Source organism: Microtus pennsylvanicus, chromosome 14 (assembly GCF_037038515.1).
Source record: "Microtus pennsylvanicus isolate mMicPen1 chromosome 14, mMicPen1.hap1, whole genome shotgun sequence".
Taxonomy (NCBI): Eukaryota; Metazoa; Chordata; class Mammalia; order Rodentia; family Cricetidae; genus Microtus; species Microtus pennsylvanicus.
The window spans coordinates 65,058,082-65,083,136 of record NC_134592.1 but is presented as its reverse complement, the minus strand read 5'-3'; the positions used below and the strand labels follow the sequence as shown (position 1 = coordinate 65,083,136).

The 25,055-nt window shown below is 35.9% G+C and overlaps 1 pseudogene; it reads right to left on the bottom strand.

Annotated features, from left to right (window-relative positions):
* Window positions 1-982: 982 nt before the first annotated feature.
* LOC142834737 (T-complex protein 1 subunit delta-like) overlaps window positions 983-25,055 on the bottom strand; it is a 51,770-nt pseudogene continuing 27,697 nt past the window's right edge.

Genomic DNA, 25,055 nt, shown 5'->3' with positions numbered 1-25,055 from the left:
TTCTCAGAAAATTAGGAAACAACCTTCCTCAAGACAGAGCAATACACCTCTTAGGTACATACATAAAGGATGCTCAATCTACCATGGGGACATGTGCTCAGCTATGTTCATAGCAGCATTGTTTGTCATAGCCAGAAGCTGGAAACAACCTAAATGCCTCTCAACCAAAGAACAGATAAGGAAGATGTGGTACATTTATGCAATGAAGTACTACATAGCAGAAAGAAACACTAAAACCAAATATTTAATATTTTCATTAAGTCATTTCAGTACAGTTTCAAACAGATGCCTACTGGAAGACAATGTCCAAAAGCTCTGAAGAAGCAAGTTTCGAGAAAAGAAGAACACCAATGTGATCATCTTACAGTCCAGCCTCAGTCCTTCTGTCTATAACAGTACCAGTGGCTTGCTTTATGCAGATTATCACGTATTTAGCACATCATTAATTTTCAGAACGCTTTTTAAAGTTTCAGTTGCTTAGGTCAAAGCACTGACTAACACTAACAGAAGCTGGGAAATCAATCCAACAAAATGTTGAAAATTCCAACATTTGAGACATTAATGCTTGTAGTTTTTTTCTTCTTGGGCATGCCAGTATTTTAGTTTTGTTGCTATGGGAATGGGTTCAGGTTAGCATTTTTAGCTAGTGTAAATGGAATGAATTCCATAGCATCTGCAAAGCCTGAACACAGCAGGATTCTACACTACTTGTTCATAACTAATCAGCCAACTCTAGCTCTGGAGTGCAATAAGAGTTATCTTCTTATTACACAGAGATCATCATGAATGGAGCACATAGCTTCTTTTTTTTTTATTTTCGAGACAGGGTTTCTCAGTAGCTTTTGGTTCCTGTCCTGGAACTAGCTGGAGCTAGACCAGGCTGGCCTCAAACTCACAGAGATCTGCCTGCCTCTGCCTCCCGAGTGCTGGGATTAAAGGTATGCGCCACCCCAGCCCGGGAAGCACATAGCTTCTTCAATCACTAGTTTGTTAGAATCAGAACAAAAATTACAACTGTTTTGTGTGGGCTTGTGCAATCTGGGCTTGTAATCTTGAATAGTTTTCCAGAGCCACTTAATTTGGCTTCCTCTACTAAATTAGGGGAACCCAGCATGTCAGTGGTAAACTGGTCAAAATTAGCAACAAGTTTAGTTCCAGATTTCCTACAGATGAACTCGGTGTCTTCTCTTTCAGTATCCTTAACAACCATAACCTTTATCTCATTCAGAAAATGTAGTGAAACGTCACTAAGCACACCATCTTAAGACTTCTGGATGAGAAGGACATTACATCCATTTTTCTAAATCTACTTCACCAGATTTAAAATATAGGCTCTCTCTTCTCTAAAGCACTTGATCCATCTGGGCATAGTCAGATACTGATTGCCCTTTGATTATCTGCATCTGTTTGAGGAACAGCAAAGAAAGTGAATAAGCCCAATTGTACCCTTTTCAACTTTAGTTAAGGCATTATTTGGCACTGGAATGGGACAGACTACCAGCTCAGAGGCATCCGTTGCTCCACCAAGCTTTTAACTTGTGTTCATATTTCTAATATCCACACTGCTGGCCACACCTGTGTCAATCACTTTCACCACTGCATTGACACTCGTTGGAGAGAGTAGATTTGAAGACGGAGAGACAGCCTTTGAATTGAATTAAGTGGTTGCACTATTTAAAAATTTTTATCAGTTTCTCAGTTACATATAGATCAAGACATGTCATTAAAAAGTTCAAGACCCTTTTCCAAAGCTTTTTATGATGGCTCAGAAATTATGCTTGGATGAATACCTTGCTGCAGAAGCTTGGTACAGGAATCTAAGAGACAGCCAGCAATGATGATCGCTGGCGTGGTTCCAAGTCATCCTGCTTCTAAGTCTTGAGCTTTAGACAGCTCCACCAACATTACTATCGCTAGGTCCAATCCTTGCACTTGTTTCAGAATGGTGGCGCCATCATTTCTGATGGTTACATCGCCTTTTGTTGTGGGAGCTGTTGGCTGCATTCCTGCCACCCAGCTCCTGACTGCCTGGCTAGCTTATGCCCTGAAATAACAACACACAAACTTTATTCATTTAAACACTGCCTGGCCCATTTCTATTAATGTTTGGAGCACCAAGTTGCTCTTACCGGGAAGATTCTAGCCTACGTCCATCCTGGGTCGGAGCTTCATCGCGTGTGCCCCAGAGAGGAGAGCTATAGAGTCTGAGCTCACTTCCTCTTCCTCCCAGCATTCTGTTCTGTTTACTCCACCCACCTAAAGGCTGGCCTATCAAATGGGCCAAGGCAGTTTCTTTATTAGCCAATGACCTTCCTCCATCAGCCTTTTCCATCTTGGATCATTTTGTCTAATCCCTGAGGTCCAAGGCTTGTTCTAACAGCATCAGGAAACTGCTTTGGCTGAACTGCATCTGGGCCCACTTGTCACAGTCTCTGTAGGAACATTTCTAGTGGGTTTGGGGCCCAGGAGCAGGAACGTGGGTTTGGGGAGCTACATTCCCCAGCAAGGCAGCCTTGGTGGCATCTGTTTGGGTTCATGAGAGCTGGTAGACATGAATTCTAGCCAGAGCAACAGTCTCTAACCACCTCCTCCTTGATATCTCTGAAAGCCTACTCTTAAGCTTTTCAAGCACACTTTCATGCAAATAACTGTTTGATCTCACAATTGTCCTAAGAAAAAGAGAATAATTATTAGAATAGTTACTTTATCGCAATGGAAAGTAAAACTTGAGCTGAAGTGTTTGAGTGAATACAATAGAATGAATTGTAGGAGATAGACCTTGAACGGGGCTCTCTGCCTCACAGTTAAATGTTCTTAGGGAAACTTAAGAAGATTAAAGAAAGCCTTTGTAGTAGAACAGATAAAAAAGGAATTAGATAACCATTTGTGTCAGAAAAAGATAGACCCAATAATGTTCAGTTTTCACTACTTCTCAGGATAATATTTACTATAATCTAGTCTCTCTTCCTTGAGCAATACAAATGCCTCCAGGACTCTTTTCTGAGATGAGTTGGTTACTTGAAGATTTTTGATTAGCTTCCTTTTTTATTTAATTCTGTCTTCAGGCTTTTGTAACTTTTAAGTCAGAAAAATACTAAACATTTTTCAACTTTTACTGCTTATGATTGTGAGTGGTGCCAAAATTCAGTCACATATTATTGTTTCCTAAGGAAAATCTCCAAGGCTTTGTTTAAGGAAATTCCTGAAGGAGTAAATATCAAAAGGGGATTCAGTCAATGGATTCAAATAATGGATGTTAAACAAGTCCACTGAAAATGTTCTGACTCTATTAAATTACTATACAGATAGATGTCTAAGATGTGCTGTTACATAATAAGCAACACTACACTTTTCACTAACCATAATTAATAAATTTACTTTAAGATTGTAAAGCTGTTGAATTATCAAAGAATATTTGTGAAGTGTAACTGCCTATTCATTTAAATTGTTGCTTTTCTGGCGGTATAAACTTAATTGTCTGAAACTATTGACCAATTGTTTGTAGTGTAATTGCTATTGTAGAATATTCAAAAATATAGGTTTTAGGATCTATCACTTAATAAAACTGAATAAATAAAAATGCCGGCTGGGTTTGCCAGAATGCCTCAGCAAAGCTGTAATTCCAGCCCTTGAAGACAGTAGATTCTAGAAACAAGCTGACCAGGTAGACTAGGCATATTAGTGAGCTCTGTCCTCAAGCAACAGATACTACCTCCGTGAATAAGGTATGTCCTGACAGGAGAGCACAATTACACATGTGCAAATACTGGAAACTAGACACATGCACAGGAAAGTGGAAAAATGGCAAATCCATCACACATACACACTCTTAGTTTATACGTAAGTGTGTGTATGTATCAAACTTATTTAAGTACACATGTTCTGCACATATAGAGGGAAGACTGGCATCTCACCTACTGAGTAGGATTCCCAGCATCTCATTAGCACCCCACTTCCTTCCTCACAAACACTGCCCATTACTAAAGTTTGCATTAATATGTTACCAAGCACTTGTCATTTTCTCACTGCATTATCAGCAAAGATATAAACATAAGAGAACTCACTTCAATGAAATACTCATATAAAAAGAAAATCAAATCTTTTTCCACTATTGCTTTTTTCCTCAATTCTATTTGTAGCTATATATGCAAATTCCTTTGAAATTAGAAATATAGCCAAAGGGTTTTCCATCATCATAGAAATTACATTTTTAGAAGACTATTAGTATAGATATCATTTTACTTTTGACCTTTTGGACTATGGGTGTTTTGTTTTTTTTTTTTTTTTTTGGTTTTTTTCAAGACAGCGTTTCTTTATAGCTTTGGAGTCTGTCCTGGAACTAGTTCTTATAGACCAGGCTGGCCTCGAATCCACAGAGATCTGACTGCCTCTGCCTCCTGAGTGCTGGAATTAAAGGTGTGCACCACCACTGCCAAGCACTTGGGAGGCAGGGACAGGTGGATCTCTGTGGGTTCGAGGCCAGCCTGGTCTACAGAACGAGTTCCAGGACAGGCTCCAAAGCTACACAGAGAAATCCTGTCTCAAAAAATGCACAATGGGTATTTTTAAACACAAGCCAAGTACAGCAAATCACACAACTGATACCGTTTCCTTCCAAACCTTGAACAAACAGCTGATACTGTTCTATTTCTCCAGCTTGTAATTATTTTTGAAATGAATCTTTACTCTCTTGGGTTTTTTTTCTGTAAATATATCACTATATAACCTAAAGAGATTACTCCTTCCAAAACTGTAACCACAATATGATTGTAACCTTCAAAATTAATAATCTCCATGTCACAACTGGCCAGTCTTTGTAGAAACGTCTGCAGATTTCCATACATTTTCTGTCTGAATCCCTGTTTCTCTGTCTGCTGTACTTTTCATAATTTTTTGAAATTACAAACCAAAAAAAAATGGGCTTTTAAATTCCTTTTTTGTGTCAAAACATATGGGGCTCTGAGAACCTAATTAACAGTTCTTTCTCTCTTTGTAAATTGACCAGTACATCTAGCTTGGACACTTTCATACTTTTCCTGCTGTTGTTGACATTTATCACAAAGTCTAAGGCTGGAAAATGGTGGTTATAATTTAATTATTTCCATCCATTACATAACTGTGTCTATTTCTATACAGGAGAATATATTCATCAGCTACTTGTTTAACTTAAAGCACAAATTTTCCAGGAAAGAAGGTAAATTCGCTCACTTTCTATTTTATTTGTTAATATTTGCAATTGGATGTTTCCATAACATTTTCCAAATATAACCATGAAAATTTTAATATTAATATTATTATTATGTTTAATGTACTGAGTCACACAATGTGTATTGTTCTTTGTGATTAGGAAAAGGAAGAATCTTAAATTTTGTGTCTAAGGTTTTTACACTCCAGAGATCTTGGGAATTCCTCTCAGTTTCTGCTAATAGTCTTTACGCCTAGACTGGGGTAAGAGCTTAATGGGTAAAGTAGCTGCCACAAAAGTGTGTAAAAGCTTGGTAAAGTGGTTTGTGTCAATAACTCCAACACTCATGAGCATGAGACAGGAGGCTTTCTGGGGCTTGCTAGTCAAGTATTCTAACTGTAGAGAAAAGGCCAGAAGCAGGGAGAGACCCCGTCCCAAACATTAGCTGAGACAGACTCTACATCAGTCTCTGGCAATCATATCAGCGCACACATATGTGCACAGCTCCTGCACATTCAGGTCCATATCCTTAAAACAAACATGTATCCATTAATAAGTGAGTACATAATACATTCATCTTTTTGGGTCTGAGTTACCTCATTCAGTTTAGTGTTTTCTAGTTCCATACATTTTCATGCAAATTTCAAGATGTGATTGTTTTATACTACTGAGTAAAATTATAACTTATAAATTGCCACATTTTCTTAATCCATTCTATGGTTGAGGGGCATCTAGGTTTTTTTTTCAGGTTCTGGTTATTACAAATGATGCTGCTATGAACATAGTTGAACAAATGTCTTTCTAGTATATTTGAGTATCTTTTGGATATACGCCCAAGAGTGGTATTGCTGGTTCCCGAGGTAGGTTGATTCCCAATTTTCTTAGAAGTCTTCATACTGACTTCCAAAGTGGTTGTACAAGTTTGCATTCCCACCTGCAATGGATGAGTGTTCCCCTTACTTCACATCCTCTCCAGCATAAGCTATCATTTGTGCTTTGTTTTTGAACTTAGACATTCTGACAGGTGTAAGATGGTATCTCAGAGTTTTATTGATTTGCATTTCCATGATGCCTATAGATGTTGAACATCACTCATAAGTGGATACTAACTATAAAAAAAAATATTGAGCCTATAGTTCATGATCCTAGAGAAGCTAAGTAACAAGGTGAACCCTAAGAAAAACATATAGATCCACCTGGAATGTTGAAATAGACAAGTTCATCTGACAAAATTGGAAACATGGGAGTAGGAGGAGAGAGGGGGGTGGAAGGGGAACAAGAGGGGAAAGGGGGGGGTGAGGAGGACTTGAGGGAATGGAAAGGTTGAGACGGAGGAAGGATAGAGAGGAGAGCAAGGAAAGAGATATCTTGATTGAGGGAGCCATTATGGGGCTAGTAAGAAACATGGCTGTAGAGAAATTCCCAGAAATTCACAAGGATGTTCCCAGCTAAAACTTTAAGCAATAGAGGAGAGGGTACCCGAACTGGCCTTGCCCTGTAGTCAGACTGATGAATACCTTAAATATCACCATTAAACCTTCATCCAGCAACTGATGGAAACAGAGGCAGAGTCCCACATTGGAGAACTGGACTGAGCTCCAAAAGTCCAGTTGAAGAGTGGGATGGGAGGAGTGAGAATATGAGCAAAGAGTGAAAGACCATGATGGGGACACCCACTGAAACAGTTTACTTGAGCTAATGGGAGTTCACCAACTCTAGCTGGACTGGAATCGAGCAAGCATAGGTCCAAAGTAGTCCCTCTGAATATGGTTGACAGTCGCTGTGGATAACTTAGGAGCCACTGGCAGTGGCACCAGGATTTATCCCTACTGCCCGTACTGGCTTTTTGGGAACCTGTTCTTTTTGGATAGATACCTTGCTCAGCTTTGATATAGTAGGGAGGGTCTTGAACCTTCCCCAAAGCAATGTACTTTACCCTCTCAGTGAAGTGGATGGGGGTGGGGGCTTGGGTAAATAGAGGGAATGGGAGGATAGGAAGGAGTGGGAACGTGGATTGGTATATATAATGAAAAAGATAGATTGTTTTCTTTTTAAAAATTAAAATAAAATAAAAAACATGTAAGTACACCACATATACACCAACACACACAAGCACACATATGGGGGGGGGGAGAACTTCAGCCACTTTTAATGCACTTGCTTTCATAGAAATAGACACAGTCTTTTATCCAAGAATTCCTAGTGAGTAATAAAACCCAGAAATTATAACAGTGGCTTTACATATTTACTCAACTGGAATTTTAAAGGATAACACTGGATCTACACCTTAAAGATTTCATTATAAATATCATGTTGAAGACAGAAACCATACGTATTTCTGGAGAGTTGATGATTTCTTATATTTTAAATGCTTTCTAAAAGTACCTTTGCCAAATTTGTCTAGTAATATAGAGCAACACCATTTATTTTAGTAATTATAATAACATTAGTTTTATCTTCTAAATTTTCAGTGATTGATTCTAATATAGTATTATATAAGTAGAATATAATTCTCATCCTTGTTGAGGTATTTTATTACTGTTTCATACTCTGATAATGCCTTCATAATGCAAACAGAAATTACAATTATCGTATTTGCTGTTTCTACAATAGTGTGATTTTTATCTTTCTTTGGTCCAAAATTGTTCTTTCACTGATTTGAAGAAATTTTGTTTTCTCTTTCTAGTTGTAACCACTTTCTATAAATCTTTAAGCTTTCATATTTAAATATAAAGTTGAACAATATCTCTGCCCTTCTCCTTAATGAGGAAAATCAAGTTATTTTTAAATATACATGTAATTTTTTAGAAGAACTCCAGAACTTCACTTTCCATTAGTCATCTTTAATACCACACATTAGGCATTTCCTACTTTACTTTCCTGTTTCTGTGATAAATACTATGACCAAAAGTCATTGTGGAGAGGAAAGGGCTTATTCATCATATAGATCACAGTCTATCATGAAGCAAACCAAGGAGTCAAGGTTAAAAAAATGGAGGCAGGAACTGAGGCAGAACTATGGAGGAAATGGGGAAAACTGCTTCCTGGCTTGTTCTCCATTGCTCGGTCTGCTTTCTTATTATACAACAAATAACCACTCCCCATGAATAGTACCACCATGGCTGGGCCATTCTTCTTCAATCTCTAATTAGGACAATGCCTCACAGGTTTGCCTACAGTCCAATTTGATGGATACAGTTTCTTAGCTGAGATTCTCTCCTACCAGATAAATCTTGCTTGTGTTGAGTTGAATAAAACAAATCAAGATGGGGTGTCACTATGCGAATATGTACATCTTAATTATTTACTATATTTATTTAATTGTATATACTGCTTTCTTTTTCATTCCAGACCAGTTTTTGAAGACTGGGTTTCTCTGTAGCTTTAGAGCCTGTCCTGGAACTAACTCCCCATAGACCAGGCTGGCCTTGAACTCACAAGATCCACCTACCTCTGCTGGCATTAAAGATATGAGCCTGGATTAAAGGCATGCTCCACCGCCACCCAATGAAAATTTCTTCACTTACAAGCATCACTTCTGTGATTGCCAACTGCTAAGGGGAAAGCACAAAAAAGCCTCTTCTTTCTACTACCTACCAGATCTTCATTAGGACCACACCAACACGGCACTTACTTTACTCTTGGGTGTTCTTACTGCATGTGAAGTAGAAATCAATCTAGAAAGCCCCACTATCCAATGCCATGCTGTTGAAAATTTACTAAGGGATTAAAGTATTCCGGCATAACCTCAGAACATCAACAGTACTTCTCTTCCAGGAAAACAGCTTATATAGGGAAGAAAAAATTATTAACATTAACAGGAATATATATATATATGTATATATATATTCTTGATAGATATTTACTAATATATATCTATAGATATAAATATAGATATGATATAGATATAGATAGATAGACAGACAGACAGATAGATAATCAGTTTGTAGGCAGTTATTTGATATAACCTAATGAGAAGCTTGTTTTTATCTTTCAACTTAGAAGAAATGACTTATTTCTATCAATAATTTCTTTTTGTCTCTGATCAAGCATATTTTAATTGTTGGTTTTTAATTGTGTCACTACTTTGTCTTGCTTTTGTTGTTGTTATAGATTTGCTTGGATTTTTGGTTTAAGTTTGGTTTTGACTTAAAATGTAGGTCTCAAAATGTAGGCCAGACTTACTTCAAACTTGTGATCCTCCTTCCTCAACCCTTCATGTCCCTAGAGTACAGGTCTAAGTTATGTCACTCTCTTTCAAATACTATGTACTACACTGTCTTTACATGATGTCTTAATTCTTCTTGAGGCTCAGTAATGATAGAATAAATATTGTCTATGTTAATCTAGAGGTACCCCAGAAATTCCCCTAAAATTAATTCAAATCCTATCTTTTGTTATTTATGCCACCATCTGAGCTCTGCCCTCAAAAATGTTTCCTTAAGCACACTCACAGACACACACACACACACACACACTTTGTAAAACTAATATACTGTGTTGTGTTTTTCAAAGGCAAAGTCTTTGGCACAGACACTACCATTCATATAGCAAAGATCATACATGACACCCAAGTTTAGAATGACATGTTTGTCCTGAAGCATTTAACCTCCGTGCTAAGAAAATTTCCCGTACGAAGTTTTCAACTATACTTCCATTGGTACCACATTATCAACCACTAAACTAGAACATCACAAATAATTACAGAATGAGAAAAAAAAACTCATCAATGGAATTGCATTAACTATTTATGTATTATTCAAATGTGGAGGAGTTTTTTAATCAACACTAATTCAAAATGATTTTACTGTACTATAAATGTAACATAAATACAGTCCTCTGCTCTTTTATGATTACTGTTAAAATTTGGTAGCTCAATAAAAGAAAGCTTATAGCAATAAGTTTATGAACACATGACTTTTCTTTCCAATGCCATTAGGATTTAAAAGTAATTTTAAACTACCAATAATGGAAGAAACCCATTTCCTTCCATGGATTTTTAAATCTTAATTATAAAACTTCTTTTGATATTACTTACATGATTCAATTAAATATAGAAAACTATCAATAGGACTTAATGTGTTTGCTTGTTAACTCCCAACAATTAACCTACATAAATTATTTCTCATTCATTTTGAAGGTAATAGTTAACTATTTGAAGGTAAAATTAACGAAGGCAATATTTAAAGACTGCTTCATGGGAGATTAATGCCTTCCCTATTCTGTGGTCATGCATGTGACCGAAAGATAGAACTGGTCCTTGTAGGCAGCCCACAGATACAAACGGGTTGCATGATTTGTCTTGTTGATAGCATGCCAGCCACTTCTCACTAGGTCTGCACAAGGACCTCTGCAGTGAAGAGGATAAAGAATAAAGGGACCAATACCCAGGCTGGATTCCGACAACATTTTCAGAGGAACAATATCTTACTACAGTTTACTTTCTTTGACTGAGTAGAGTCGTTTCATATTAAACTATATATATTTATAGTAGAGAAAATTTCATATAAAAATGAAGGCACTCAAGTTAGTATTTTATAACTTCTTAATTATGATTAATTTCAAAAAGTAAATCAATACTGATAAGTTTAGTCTTTAATAGTGCTTGCTGGTTTATCATTAGCTTTTTATACCAGTTTTATTAAATTCTATTTCATCTTTTTTCATAGTTTTGTATAATTTCTTATGATTAGTCACTAAGTTCCTTATTTTTCATTTTTTTATTCATTGTTTTGTTATTCAAAATCTCTACACTTATATCTAAATTTTGCTTTCATTTTGTTATATGGTATAATTCACTCTTTTTACTGGTTTCTATTTTCATTTATCATTTACCATTTGTTAATTTCTTAATAAATTAAGAATTTTGTAGGAAGTAGACCTCATGTTAAATGTTCTTGGAACACCAGAAATAAAAGAGGGGGTGGGCATGACTTTTGGAAGTGAAGGACATTTATGAAGATTATAATAATAGTTTTGGAGATTCATAAATGTGTAAACTCATCAAATTATAGACATGAAAGGTATTCAGGAGTTTACTATACCAATGACAGCTCAATAAAGTTCACTAAAATGTTCAACACCCATTCTGTTAAATTGTAGTTTTACAGAAATATAAAATACTCCAGCTCTACTTTTTAAATATGTATTTCTTAATACTCAAGTGAATGATAAATTATTTAAAGACTTTCAATGGACATTTTAAACCAACATTTATTCTTTACTTAATGAATATAGAGCTATGTTTTTTTATATGTGACTATGAAAGTTCTATAACAGAGATAGATGAGATGAATTGATTTTGGTGTGTGTGTATGCATATGTACAATTATATAAATCCAAGTCTTTCTTTTTTCTTAAAAGCAATCTGATTCTTACAGCAACACTAAGTCTATAATTTCATCCTTTTTCCACTAGTTTTTATTGCATGTCTGTACACACACAGACACACACACACATTTCTAAATATAATCTGTTCAGTCTGGATAATGCTACCTGTTACTATGCTTTTGGGGCCAATTACATCACTGGACAATCAACTGTTCTCTTCTTTGGAGGAGGCCACCTCTTTGATTCTCAGCTTTTCTCAGTTGCCTGAGAAAAGTTCTCTGTGCAGGCTTGAAGTCTCATGGGCTTTTCCCATACAGTTCGGCATGCTCTCCGGTGTCATCTTTGTTCCGCTTACAGTTAGACTGACATGCTGATGAGACTTTGTAAATGTAACTTCTGATGTTACCAGGAGACACAATCTTAAAGCAAATTCCCTGATCCTATTGTTCCTTCAATCTCCGCACACCCTCCTCTTCCACAGCGATCTCTGAGCCTTAGGTGCTGGAGTGTTTTGCAAATGTATCTCTTGGGACTAGGATCCACAACTCCATTTTCACTCCTCATGGTTTTCTGTAATAGTCTCTGTCTGCTGCAAAGAGAAATCTTCTTGATGGTTAAGAACCACACTTATTGTGAGTATGAGGACAAATTGTTATAGATTCCTGTTTGTGCTAATTTAGTGGATTAGTAAATTATTTCAAATCACATTTTCAATAACGAAGTGGCTATATGTGTTTATTTGATAGCTTAAAAATAGATTTATTTTACCTACTTGTGTGTATGTGTGTGCTCGCATGTGGGCATGTGCATGTATGTTTGAGTATATGCCACATTTTAAGGTTCCTTGCAGAAGCCAGAATAGTGTCAGGTCCCTTGGAGCTGGACTGACATGTGTTTGTGAATCACCTGCTATGTTCGTTGGGAACTGAAGTCAGTTCCAGTGTGAGAGCACCAAAGACTCTTAAGGGCCGAGCAAGCATCTCTTCAACACCACTTGCTGTCTTTTGAGTAGGGGAGGGGCATGATCACCCCTATTATGTCTTTAACATAAATTTTAAATTTTACCATTTAAGTTCCTCAACTCCTTTCTTTATTACCGAAGGTGCTCTAATTCTTCTTTGACATCACCATATACATTCTATCATGGTTTGTAATTTTCTGGTATTTTTTATGTATGCCTGTTTTTGATGTTTTCTTTATTATTAATATTATTATTAAAATTTAATTAGAAAAACAGTTGTTTTCAAAAGCTTAAATTATGTCTCAGTTCATTTTCTTGTACCATAGTGGTTGACATCGGACTTCTTCAGGCCCGTCTTAATCATTCTTATCCCATTTCACATTAATTTTTATTTTTCATTTTTTTTCTAAACTGGTTTCATGTGGTGAGCTACAACTAATTATTTACTAATTAGTAGGTTCTTCCTTCCTTTTGATACCAAACTGATTTCTTTTTTGCTCTCATACTGGTATAGTCAAGCATGTAATCTCTCAATGCACATTCAGAACTGATAGACTCAAACGGCGTTTACTGGTACTTACTTTTCTTCTCCAGCTGCCCCAGTCTTCCTAAAGCCTGACACAAATACTTTGAGCCCTTTGAAGCAGCTTCACTTCTCTCCTCTCTTTTTTATTTAGAGTTTCCCTCAGCAGCCCTAGCCTTCTTTCCACCTCACTCTCAGCCCTCCCTTTTCCTCATTCTGTGCTTTCTGCTACACTGTTAAACTTCCAGTTGTGAATTCTACACTGGTTTCTTAAATTATGCCTCTTCTCCAAGATTCTGAATGAGTGCCATATTTACATGAATAAGTAATATGGTTTCACTCTTCTTTATCAATCAATATTGTTAAGTGCAAAACATATTATGTATGATGTGTGCAATTGCATGAGCTCATGTATATTTGCACAAATATGCAGTAGATTTTATAATTCACTAGCTAATGTGGAAATAGATTCTGAGATGAGCAAATTGCCATCAAAAAGTTATGAATATGCAAATATCTTGGTAAATTCTGAGGAACTACCATTGAATTAAAGAAGATAACTCTGCTCTGCTAGGCCTCACAAATTATCTGTAATGCAGAAAAAAGTGATAATTACACATGGACCTACTAACACAAGTAAAATTTAATTCCCAAATACCATTTCCACATTTTAATAAACAAAGTAAAATACCATCTATGTGTCATTTCTGAAAGTCTCGAGTTAAAGTAGCAAAAAAAAAGTTGATAGCTCATCATTTCCAACAGAAAATGATCAGATTTAGCTGTTTCATTTTATGATCTTCTAGAAATAGCATTTTTATTATGATAAACACTAGCATTATATTACTCTCTTCAAACAGTTCAAAGTTGCAATGATTAAAATACATCTAAGTTTTTATTTTCATAGAGTATAACAGAGGCTGGGGAGATGGCTACAGTGATTGTCCATCTAGCAGAAGGACCAACAGCCAATTACCATCACCTATATAAACTGGACACAGTAGCCCCTTCCTGCAATTTCCGGACTGAAGAGATATAAACAGGTGGCATTCTAAGGCTTGCTGGATAGTCAATATGGCTGATGTTCAAGGTTCATTAAGAGACCGTGCCTCAAAACAGAAGGTAGAGATAAACTTAAGAAGATAACCAATGGTGATCTCTGGCCTCCGTACACCAACATGAACATACATATGCCACATATAAGTTTAATACAATTAATGAATTACTATTCCTCTTAATCACATAACATGTTTTCTGCTCAACTCATGCTCAGTCCATTGGTAAGGCATACATGTTCTCTGCTGAATAGCAGTAGACCACTATATACATGACTTTCAACATGGGTGGAATGAAACCCAAGCCAATTTCTCATTATATTTACTAGGCGTATTATGCAAACCAACATGAAACTAGCCTTTGGAGAAGAGTGAACAAGGGTGTGGAGGTGGGATTTCCATTAAAGGAAAGATGAGTGCCCTCTGGCTCCTGTGGGAGAATAGGTTTGGTGAGGATGATGAATGGCTCCACAATCTGGCAGGGTCAGGCTGGGGACCAGGTAAAGTGTGGCTGTTCTGGTGACAGAGAAAAAGCAGATGGGAGCATTTCCTTACTCTCTATTATATACCACCAATCCCCATTTTGTCGACAACAAATAATAAACAGTAGGCAGTAAGTACAATAGATGAAGTCATTTCTCTTAATCACTCAGGGGATCAAAGCTATTTAGGAAAACAAAGCAAAAACTATATATACACAACTAAAGAGAATCTGAATATCCAGACTGTGATATCAACACATTTGGTTGGTAGAACATTAATTTTTTTCCAATTTATTTCTACTGTTTAAAAACCTTAATATTCTTGTTAATGGATCTACACATGGTAATAAATATAATTATTTTGAAATATATTTACCAGTGTCCAGATGGGTAAGGATGTGCCTGGCTATATAACGGTGATATATCACAACTTATGCAGTGAGGTTCTTATAAAAGGGGCACAGAAAAGAGGGTGAAGGCTAAGTTCAACCTACAGAATCACTTCCACTGAGTTTTGCTCTATGTTTTCACCAACTTATTCTTGAAAAAAAAAAGACTCGGGATGCTTCACTGAGGTTTAGACTAGAAACAGTGTAGAATAACCAAAGCTAAGTGAAACAGATTTATATGATAAAATTGCAGAAATGAATTCTGATTTGCAGGGTTCACACCTGCCAACCAAGCAGAAAATGTAAATGTTCAGCGTTGAGAAAACAGGAATATTTAATGCCTACTACCCTGCAGGCATTAGTTTTTCATTTTTATTACTCCTTGGATTAACATTCAGATTTAAGCTGTTCCACATTTGCTTTGATGTACTCAAAACATTGTCTAAATAAATAAATGTATTACATATAGCAATATATTGTTGCTAATATATTAGATATGTATTTTACTTGCTTCTTCATCATCTTACACAGTTTTAAATTTTATCACTTTATGTAACGATAAAGTCATTTTCATTGCAAACTTGTAACAATAATGGATAGCATCCTTCACAATTCTAAGAAATTTATTCCTTTCGTGTTGCTCAGCCACCCAAGGAACAAATTTGTTTCCATGACAGATAAGGTCTACAATGATCATTTCTAAAATGGTCTTGGGGCATCACAAATCAGTAACCAAAAAATAAAATTCAAGAAAACATTTCTTTCTACTAGATTGATGTATGGGTTTCCAGATTTATGCACCAATATTATCTCTTTAACAGTTATTAAATAACCTTAAGAAATACATCTTGAGTATGCAGTTTTCTTTTACATTGAGCAATCAGAACAAAGAAAAATTGTACCTGTTCTCATTGTGGTTAATTACATGTGTAATGGTAATACTATTACATTAAAATTAAAAGACAAAAATATCGGAAATCATAAGTCTGTTCTGAAATCTAAATCAGTCACATAGAATAATTTGAAATTAAGTTCAACTATAAAATATTTTATGAACAACATTACATTGCTTTAGAAACAACTTGTTGGGATTTTGGGTTTTATACTTTCATTTGAACAATCTTTACTAATTAAATGGTGTAGTTCTACAACATCATCATACAAGAAGTGATATATGTTGCAGGCTATCTAAAATTCAAATATGTTGACTTTTTCTTCACAAAAGCAAGACTTTAAGTAATTTTAAACAATCTAAAAGTGTATCATTTAGAAAGGACACCGTTCTGCTCTCATTTTTCTCCAAGAACAGTACATACATATGAACTATATGAAATAAATGAAACAATTGCCCCTAATGAGATTTCCAATACTTTAAAAATATAATCTCAGTGTTTCCTTTGTATTAGAGTCCCTTAAAAATTTTTCATCAGTCAAACCCCAGCCAAAAATTAATGTTGAAGTGCTACTTTTGTAAAAATCACCAGTGGCTTTTTTGAAATCTCCAAACTTTAAATAATTGAGTGATGAAAAGGAACCTATTAGAGCTCTGTTCATTTTCTTATATTGCACCTTTTTGATGGTGGTGGGATTCATATACAAGTAAGTTCACAGCCTGTTTGAACAGTCTGACATAGCATCCAAGACATATATCAAATCCATACCATCTGCAATTTTGATGATAAACAACAAGTAAAGATGTGAAATTAATGCATTTTCCATTGGATTCCTCCAAAGGATATCCAGTAAAGGTGGCAAGGTTCTACCAGCATTTGACAACATTCTCTCAACATTTAAAGTGCATCTCATCTATAAACCAGAATGTTGAGAACTAGCTATAAATTCCAGTTCTAGAATTAAAAGACATTTTGTATATTGAAAATAATAAAGAAAATGAAATGAATGACAAGTAAATCTAAACCTTTGTCGATATTATCATACATTTTAAAATCTCTCCAATGACAAAGTAAGGGGGATTAGTTTCCTGGAAACTTAAGCCACATCTAATAAAAGCCAATATTGCCTCGGAACTTTCATTTCTAAGTATCTAAGGTGACAAACCTAAGTATATTAAATTAAAGTTTAACTTTGGCTGTCATTAAAGATGTTCTACCTGCAGTTCAATCAAGTGTGAATCTTTATTTAACTACTACATACCAGTGTGCTTTTAAAGAGGAAACTCAGCTAATGTTATTATATTATTTGTACAATGGGGTAAATATAAATAACAATATTGTTCTATATATTTCAGAAATCTAGAAGATAGGGGTTTTAATGATATTTATTATAAATGATGCTTGAAAAATCAGATACGTTTAATCATTTAAATATTATACAATGTGTTTAAGTGTAAAAATATCACATTATCTCATAGGATGAAAGCTTTTTTTATTTGTTCATCATATAAAAATAAATTTTCTAAATGAAAACATTTAATATCAAGGTAGACATGAAAAACAATGCAATGGAAATAAAACATGTATAGCCACTTTGGAGAAGACGTTCTTTTCATATTCTTAAACACTAAGAATGAATTTATGACCTAGAAATTTCTCTTGGAGAAATTATGGATATTTATCCAAAAGACAGAAAAATATAGCTTCACATACTCCTAAAAGTACATAACTTTCATAAAAATTTTTATTATAATGAAGAAAATGAAACAACCAACATGTCCATTATAAGAACAAGAATTAAAGAATATTATATAATGGAACATTATTCAGATGAAGAAAGAGTAAAACGTCAAAAAATGATATTATAAGAAAATCCAAAAATCATATTTTTCTATTTATATAAAAATAGCCAGGCGATGGCGGTGCCCACCTCTAATTCCAGCACACTGGAGGCAGAGGAAAGTAGACTCTGTAAGTTTAAGACCAACGTGGTCTACAGATATCGTTGCAGGATGGCCAAGGCTATACAAAGAAACCCTGTCTTGAGAAATAAAAACAAGCAACAACAAAAAGGTCAATATCAAGTTTATCAACTTTTTAGATGTAAACTAAATAATGAACATGGAAAGAAGAAAACTTAGGTTGGAGCTATTTTTTGGCAAAGCAGTCCATCCCAATGAGAGTAGAAGAGAGATGTTACTGGAGGGCTGAAGCTAGAATAGTTCCCGAAAGACTTCAGCCTCAAGTCCATCTTGCTTTCTCATTTTGCAATCTAAACTGTAGGGTGGGGTGAGCAGATGAGCAAATAGAAGCACATTTGGTGGTTAGTTTGGGAGTTTTGAGTTCTCAAAGACATATGTTAGAGTTGACAAGTATAAGCTTTGTGTTCATGTTCCTAAGGGTAGCGACCTATTGTTTCGGCTATTTCCCTAGGTCATCTATTTCAGGAAGAAAGGGAAATCATGCTGGATAAATAGGCAGTACAAGCAGTACTTTTAAGTAAATCAATGAATGTTATCCAATAATTGGTCCTTTCTAGTTTATCCTATTTTACATGTACATGCATGAATATCAGTATGAGATTAGCATGTTCTGACCACATCCATCCTCCTCCAGTCAGTGTGATCCCTGTAGGCAGTTGTCTATATTGCTTATATCAGTTCCTAATGCTACAAAAGGAGAACAGAGAGAACAAGTAAGGTTTAAAAGTATTGGAGGTTTTGTTTCTTTTTATATTTATTATTATTATTTATGAGTGCATGTCTTATGAGTACACACACACACACACTGTCGTGTAGGGCATGCGTACAGGAGTGCAGAAACCCACAGAGGCCAGACATGCCAGATTTCCTGGAGTTGAATTTACAGGTTGTCCTGAGTACTGAGGGACAAACTCGGGTTTTCTGGAAAAGCACTGCATACTTTTAACCACAGAGTCATATCACAAGTCCTGTTTCTATTTTATTTTTCTTTAAAAACCTAGCGGCTCTCTCTGTTGAGAGAGCTTGCTCATATTTATTTTTTCCAACTCAGAACTCTACAAAGGCTGAGTCCATCTGAAAAGAACAAGGAAGTAACAAGTTAAGAAACAACCAAAAAAGTTTGCAATAAAAGGAGTGAGGATCCAAAGTCTGAAAAGTTCCTGACCATTCTTGTGAGGCCACATATATGTCCAGATGTGGGTAGAAAAGCACTCGGGAAAGGTCCTAGATGCTAATGCCTACATGGATTAGAGGCCCTGTACAACCAAAAGCAGCATAACACACAACTGTAATACTGACTGAGAATTGAAATTATGCAGCTCAGAGCATAGTGTCAAGCTGCAAAACCAAGGACATCTGGGCTTGTTGGTTGCCTACAGGATGCAAAGGAAACTCTGGTGAGTTGTGTAGTTAAGCAATGTGAGACTGAGTTCTGCTCACACAGGACAGACAGCACAGAATGCAAAAAAAAAAAAAAACCAAGCAGCATAAAACAATGAATAAAATAAGAAATCTTTATTTTCAAGTCATCACATTGAAATATTCAAAATAGCTAATTTTCAAGAAAAAATGAGATGCATACACAAAACGAAAGGCTGTGTTATGCTTGCAACTTTAAATTAACTATTACATAGAAACACAATAAATTTGACGAAGAATTAAATTTATATATGTTGTGTTCAAGACAAATGAAATCACATGCAAATAACTAAAAGAAAGTATAGAAATAAGTCATATGCATTATATCTTATCAATAAAAAATACAGAAATAAAGAAAGCAAATAAAAGCAGGATTTAGAAAGTAAAATAGCCAAAATGAAATAGTCCATAAATGCTCAAAATAAAACTTGAACAGTCAGAATTAAGAGTGTTCAAAAAAGAAAGCATTCTACTAAAATTTCCAAGTCTCGGGAATCGAAGGGAAATAATAAAAAAGGAATAATAAATGAGGTTTAATTCATATGTGTTAATTAGAAAGCCCAAAATAAGATAAGAAAGAGAAAGAAACTCACTGAAAAGAACAGAAAAAATAGAGTGAATTTATGAAAAATGAATATGTTAATCAGAAATCAAAATTTCCCAGCAAAAATTTAGAAATGATGACTTCCATTAAAATATTTAATAAAGAACTAATGCAATTATTTCTCAAGTTTTCCAAACTATAGAAGAGAAAGGAAAAATAATCTTTTCAGTAAAATCTGTGTATATGTAAAACATAAAGCATAACATCTAAGTCATATCTTATGGGAAACAGCCTCAAATTCATATAACACGTAAATGCCACTGTCAAAACTGCAAAGCTTTAGATGAACGGAGAGGGGTAGTTTGAGTGGCATCCTTTCTCCTCTCAGTTTTCTCCTCCAGTTTCTCACTGTGACTAGGATATAAATGAGGGCATTCTTTAAGCTCTGGAGTTTTTAGTGGAAAGTAACACTTGCACAGCTAAGGTCAATTATACTAACTATAACACAAATCTGCAATAGATTTGTACTGTGGTCCAAGAGAACAGATGTGAGACATGTTATTCATCTCCATCATCTCAGATCATTCGGCGGCACTGGACATACTGCTCAACCTCATTTCCATGACGGTTCTTTACCTCTTGCATCAGTGTGCTTGCTTCGGACCTCCCTGGGATGATGTTAATCTATGGTCTCATCATATAACTGGTGTTTGGCAATGTGTACAGTAGTAAATATGACTGCTAGTTTTAAATTTATAGGCATTTATCATAAAGCATTTTTTAAATTTTATAAATATTTGATTCATCTCTGATACCAACAAACATGCAAATGCTCTCTTATCGAGGCTTGCCCTGTCTCTGATAATGAATCATCCTTGAATTGTGTTATTAAAAACCTACACCTCCTAGCTAAAGTCATTTGGTAGAGTACGTTTTAAAATCGTCGCTTTCCCACCCTTCTACCTCTTATTACTAGCTAGGTATGTTTCCAGACACTCATGCGTAAAACCATATTCTCAAAAAGGAAGCCTTTTATTGTTGGGAAATGCTTCTTCATTGAGTCCATGAGGAGAAAATATGCATCGTACCTTTATAGCCTCAGAAGACCTTCCTGTTAGTTTCCAGCCTAGCTGTCAGATGGGCTGTATTTTATTTAGTTCTTATATGAATAAAAGTAATGTATTTAATCTAGAAATTCTCAGTTCTATCATCTGTAAAGTAGGATTACTGAGTACCTAACCCTAATACTGTTTATACTAAATGACTGTATGTGTCTTTAAACAGGCACTTATTTTAAATACTGTTAGCTACAACAATCTTCTTAACTCTTGATTCATGCTTGAACCCATGCCAATCAACTCTCATGCAGAAATTTAAGTGAGATTGCTCCAGACCATGCAGAACTGTGGAATATCAGCTTTTTCCAGAACACAGAAATACCTTGGAGAATACCTAGAGTCCCATCAAAATTACTCTGATAAGTATATGATGACTTCACTTCTATTTTACTATCACTGATTATTTATACTTCTTACTTGAGCAGAGAATACATGCAGTTAAGGAGAGAAGAGCTTGAGAGAAGCCGCATTAGGGGTGTTATATATATTTCCCAAAAGAAATGCAGCAAGATTTTACTGACTGACAATGTACAAATTTTTGTTTTTAGAGTAATTTTTATTTCTTCAGTTGAAATAACAGAAATGGTGTACATATGCTAAATGATATCATGCTTTAGATTCTTATGGATAGATAACTAACTGGTTATTTGTCCCTGTCATACTTTTCTTAGGTAAGAACAATGATCTTTTAGAACTCTCAAAAGGTGCTATGGCTTCAGAGAAAATCTGTGTGCCCCCTTTCTCTATTGTTGTTGTTGTTGTTTAAGTTGTTAGAGACAGTAACTATATATGTAGCTTTGATTGGCCTCCAATACATAACTGTCCTGCTTCAGCCTCCCAAGTGCTGGGATTGCAAGTGTGTGCCACAATACCAAACTCTGGCCGTTCTTTCACTACTTCTAAGCACTCTGAATTTTTTTGCAAACTCTTTCAGTAACTATAGAAAGAGCATAAACGCCAAAGGAGATGAAGAACACCAGGAGAACAAGGACCTCTAAACCAACATGATCAAAGACTAAGACAGTGTGCACAGGACAGGGCCTATATGGGTCTGCATCAGGCCCTGGATATATTATGGCCTCCAACTTAGTGTTTTTACAGAATTCCTGAGTGTGTGAGTAAGTGGATTTCTAACTCCGATGCTTTCTCTTTGGCTCCTTTCCTTCTATTTGTTTGTCTTGTCCAACTCCAACGTCTTAATTTTTTCCTTTGTCTTATTATATTATGTTATTTAACAAAGAAAAGCCTTATATATCATCCATTTGGATAATATTTAATTTGTAATTCTTTAAGTGCATAAGTAGTCTCACCAAGGCCTTTCTTGCTTTTACTAAGGGTACCTAAAATTCTTCCTCATATCTATGCTTGACCACATGATGCATTGATCCAGTTCTCACTTTCGAATTGTTTCTGGAGCTGTTATAGGTGAATTTGTTGTTCTTTTAAACTTTGCTCTTAAAACATAGGACCGTGCATGTAAAATACAGCAAAAGGACCATATATTCAGAAATTCACAATGTCATCTTAGATAGAAATTGTCCCCTTAAAAAGATCATGAGTTAAAGGATTGATTCTCAATGCACTGTTTAGGGGTGGGGCTTTGGAAAATGATGAGCATGGCACAACCTATGAACTATCCACTGGTGGATCCCAACAGACTATTGGAAGGTGATGGAAACTGCAGAAGGCGGGGCCTGATTAAATGAAGTGCATTTTGGAGAACGCGTCTTTGAAGGTTATACCTTTCCCCAGGTTTGTCTCCTCTGATTATTTCTAGTTATCTCAGTCTGCTTTCTAGATGCCATCAGGTGGGCTCTGCCCTGTGTCCTGGCAGCCTCTGTCCTGATGCTCTGCCTCACTACATAGGGCTGTTGAAATGACGCCAGCTGGCCACATACTGAAAATTGTCCCTGTGAGCCAAAATAAATCTATCCTCTTTTAAGTTGATTTTATCAGTTAGTTTGTCATAGCAATGAAAGTTCCTAACATACATGGGGATTCATTTTAAAGCAATCTCCCCAAAACATCATTGTCTTTGATTACCCTTCAGATGAGAGAATCTAGTGCTTCATCATGTGTGAAATTGAATATGGGAAAGTATGCTTTTTAAAAAGCCGTGTGCATTTATCACAGGGCAGAACCACACTGTTAAACTGGGGAGAGTGATGGTGACTGAGATGCAGTGCTGGAACGGAGAGAATACAAGGAAACCCCAAGCAATGGTCCTTGCTAATGAGTAGATGAAGAACATGAGATGCTCAGGTTTCCCTCTGTTTCTGTCCTAACTAAAGACATTTTCCCTAAAGAAATGACTGTTCTGCAATATCTAAGAAACATCATCTTTATTGAATTTAATGTCTTACTGTGGCACTTCTCAGAATGGCGCTTGCAGTTCAAAAGAAAGAATTTAGCCTGAGCAACAAACACTGGGTTCATATTGTTTCATCATTAAAACTCAGTGGGGGAAAGAGGGACTGTTCATTGGTCTTAACTGTCAGTGTTAGCACTGAATCCCACAGATAATTAGTTTCTCCCTCCTCCAGTGAAGGTGGCTTACTCAAGGACACTTCAGTTTTCACCTGGGCTCATGCAAACCTCTAAAACCTAGAGATTCCCTGCTTTCCTCGGACCAGGCTTTAAAGACAAAAACCCCAGAATGCATCAAGAAGACTCAACTTCCCCAATAGCAGCAAAGAAGTAAACATGAATTTTCAAATGGTCTAAGACCAACCTTATGATCTTACTGCTACCCTCACTTCAGTCTTTACCACTTTGCTTAATCCACGGGTCATCCCTCAACTCTGATCATAACCAGTTTTTTCTACAATTGAAATCCTACATTTGTCTTTTACAGTACCTGGAAGATTCAAACCAAATGTCATCTCTTTAGAGACACCTCCAATCCACTCATTTTCCCACATTGCTTTTATTGTTTTCACAGTAAAAAGCAACACTGAAGATGGATTCAGTGCCCATTTTTCTTCCTCACTGATATGTATCTCCCTGGGAATGAGGGAAGCATTTGGCATACAATAGGAGCTCAGTGTATCTTAACTGTGCAAATCATGGGCATCCAAAAGCAGAAGCGTCAGGGTCTCCATGCTTGGTGACATAAATCCCAGAAGATGGGACTGTAGTTAAGACAAAGACAAGGAAGGACTCATTAATTTCTCTGGTGAGGGCATCCTTAGGAGCCACCTTGGAGGCTAGTCCTTTGCTTACAGCACTCCCTCCCTAACCTTTACTTTATCTATCTTAACTGAAATATTCACTCATCTTTCAATCGTTGATGTCACATCTTGATATATTTTTAATATATAATTACCTTGATAAGGTCTCTTTGTCTTTTCCAGTAGATTGCACAGTCTCAGCTTGTGCTGGATGCTGTTTTAGTGTGTTTTCCAATAGCTGTTATAAAATATCATGAAGAGGAACATAAAGAGGAATGGGTTTGCTTGGCTTAGGGGTTACAGTCCATCATCATCACCTGAGGTTTTAAACTTTCAATGTCAATTACGTTTTATGCACCTATCCACTAGAAAAAAAGGAAAGATGGAAGGAAGGGAGGGAGGAAGGAAGGAAGGAAGGAAGGAAGGAAGGAAGGAAGGAAGGAAGGAAGAAAATTACAGAGCTGGAACTAGAAAAGCAATTAGCTTTATATCTGTCACGATTCCTGAATTCCATCTTTCCTCATCATCTAATACTAATGCCTTCTTGGTCTCCTTTTAAAATGCCATACTATTTTCATACTTACAGATCTTTACATATATGCATGTAATCATGAGAGCTAGGATCTACATAAGAGGGAGAACACGCAGATATTTTTTGTTAACCAGTTTGAGTGACATAGCTTTTAATTTTATACTTTTAGGACCATCCATTTTCCTGAAAAATTCATAATTTATTTTTACCTTACAGCTTAATCATATTTCATTTGGTATATGTAACATATTTTCATTAACCATTCATTTTTGATGGGTGCCCACGTTGATTCTATTTCCTTGCTATTATGGATATACACATATTTCTCTATGTTTGGGTGCAGAGTTCTCTAGGCATATAACTGGGAGTGGAGTACCTGGATGACAAGGTAGTTTTAGTTTTAACTATGTGGGAACCCTTCAAACTGATTCCCACAAAGGTTGTGTGAATTCACACCTCCATCAACTATAAA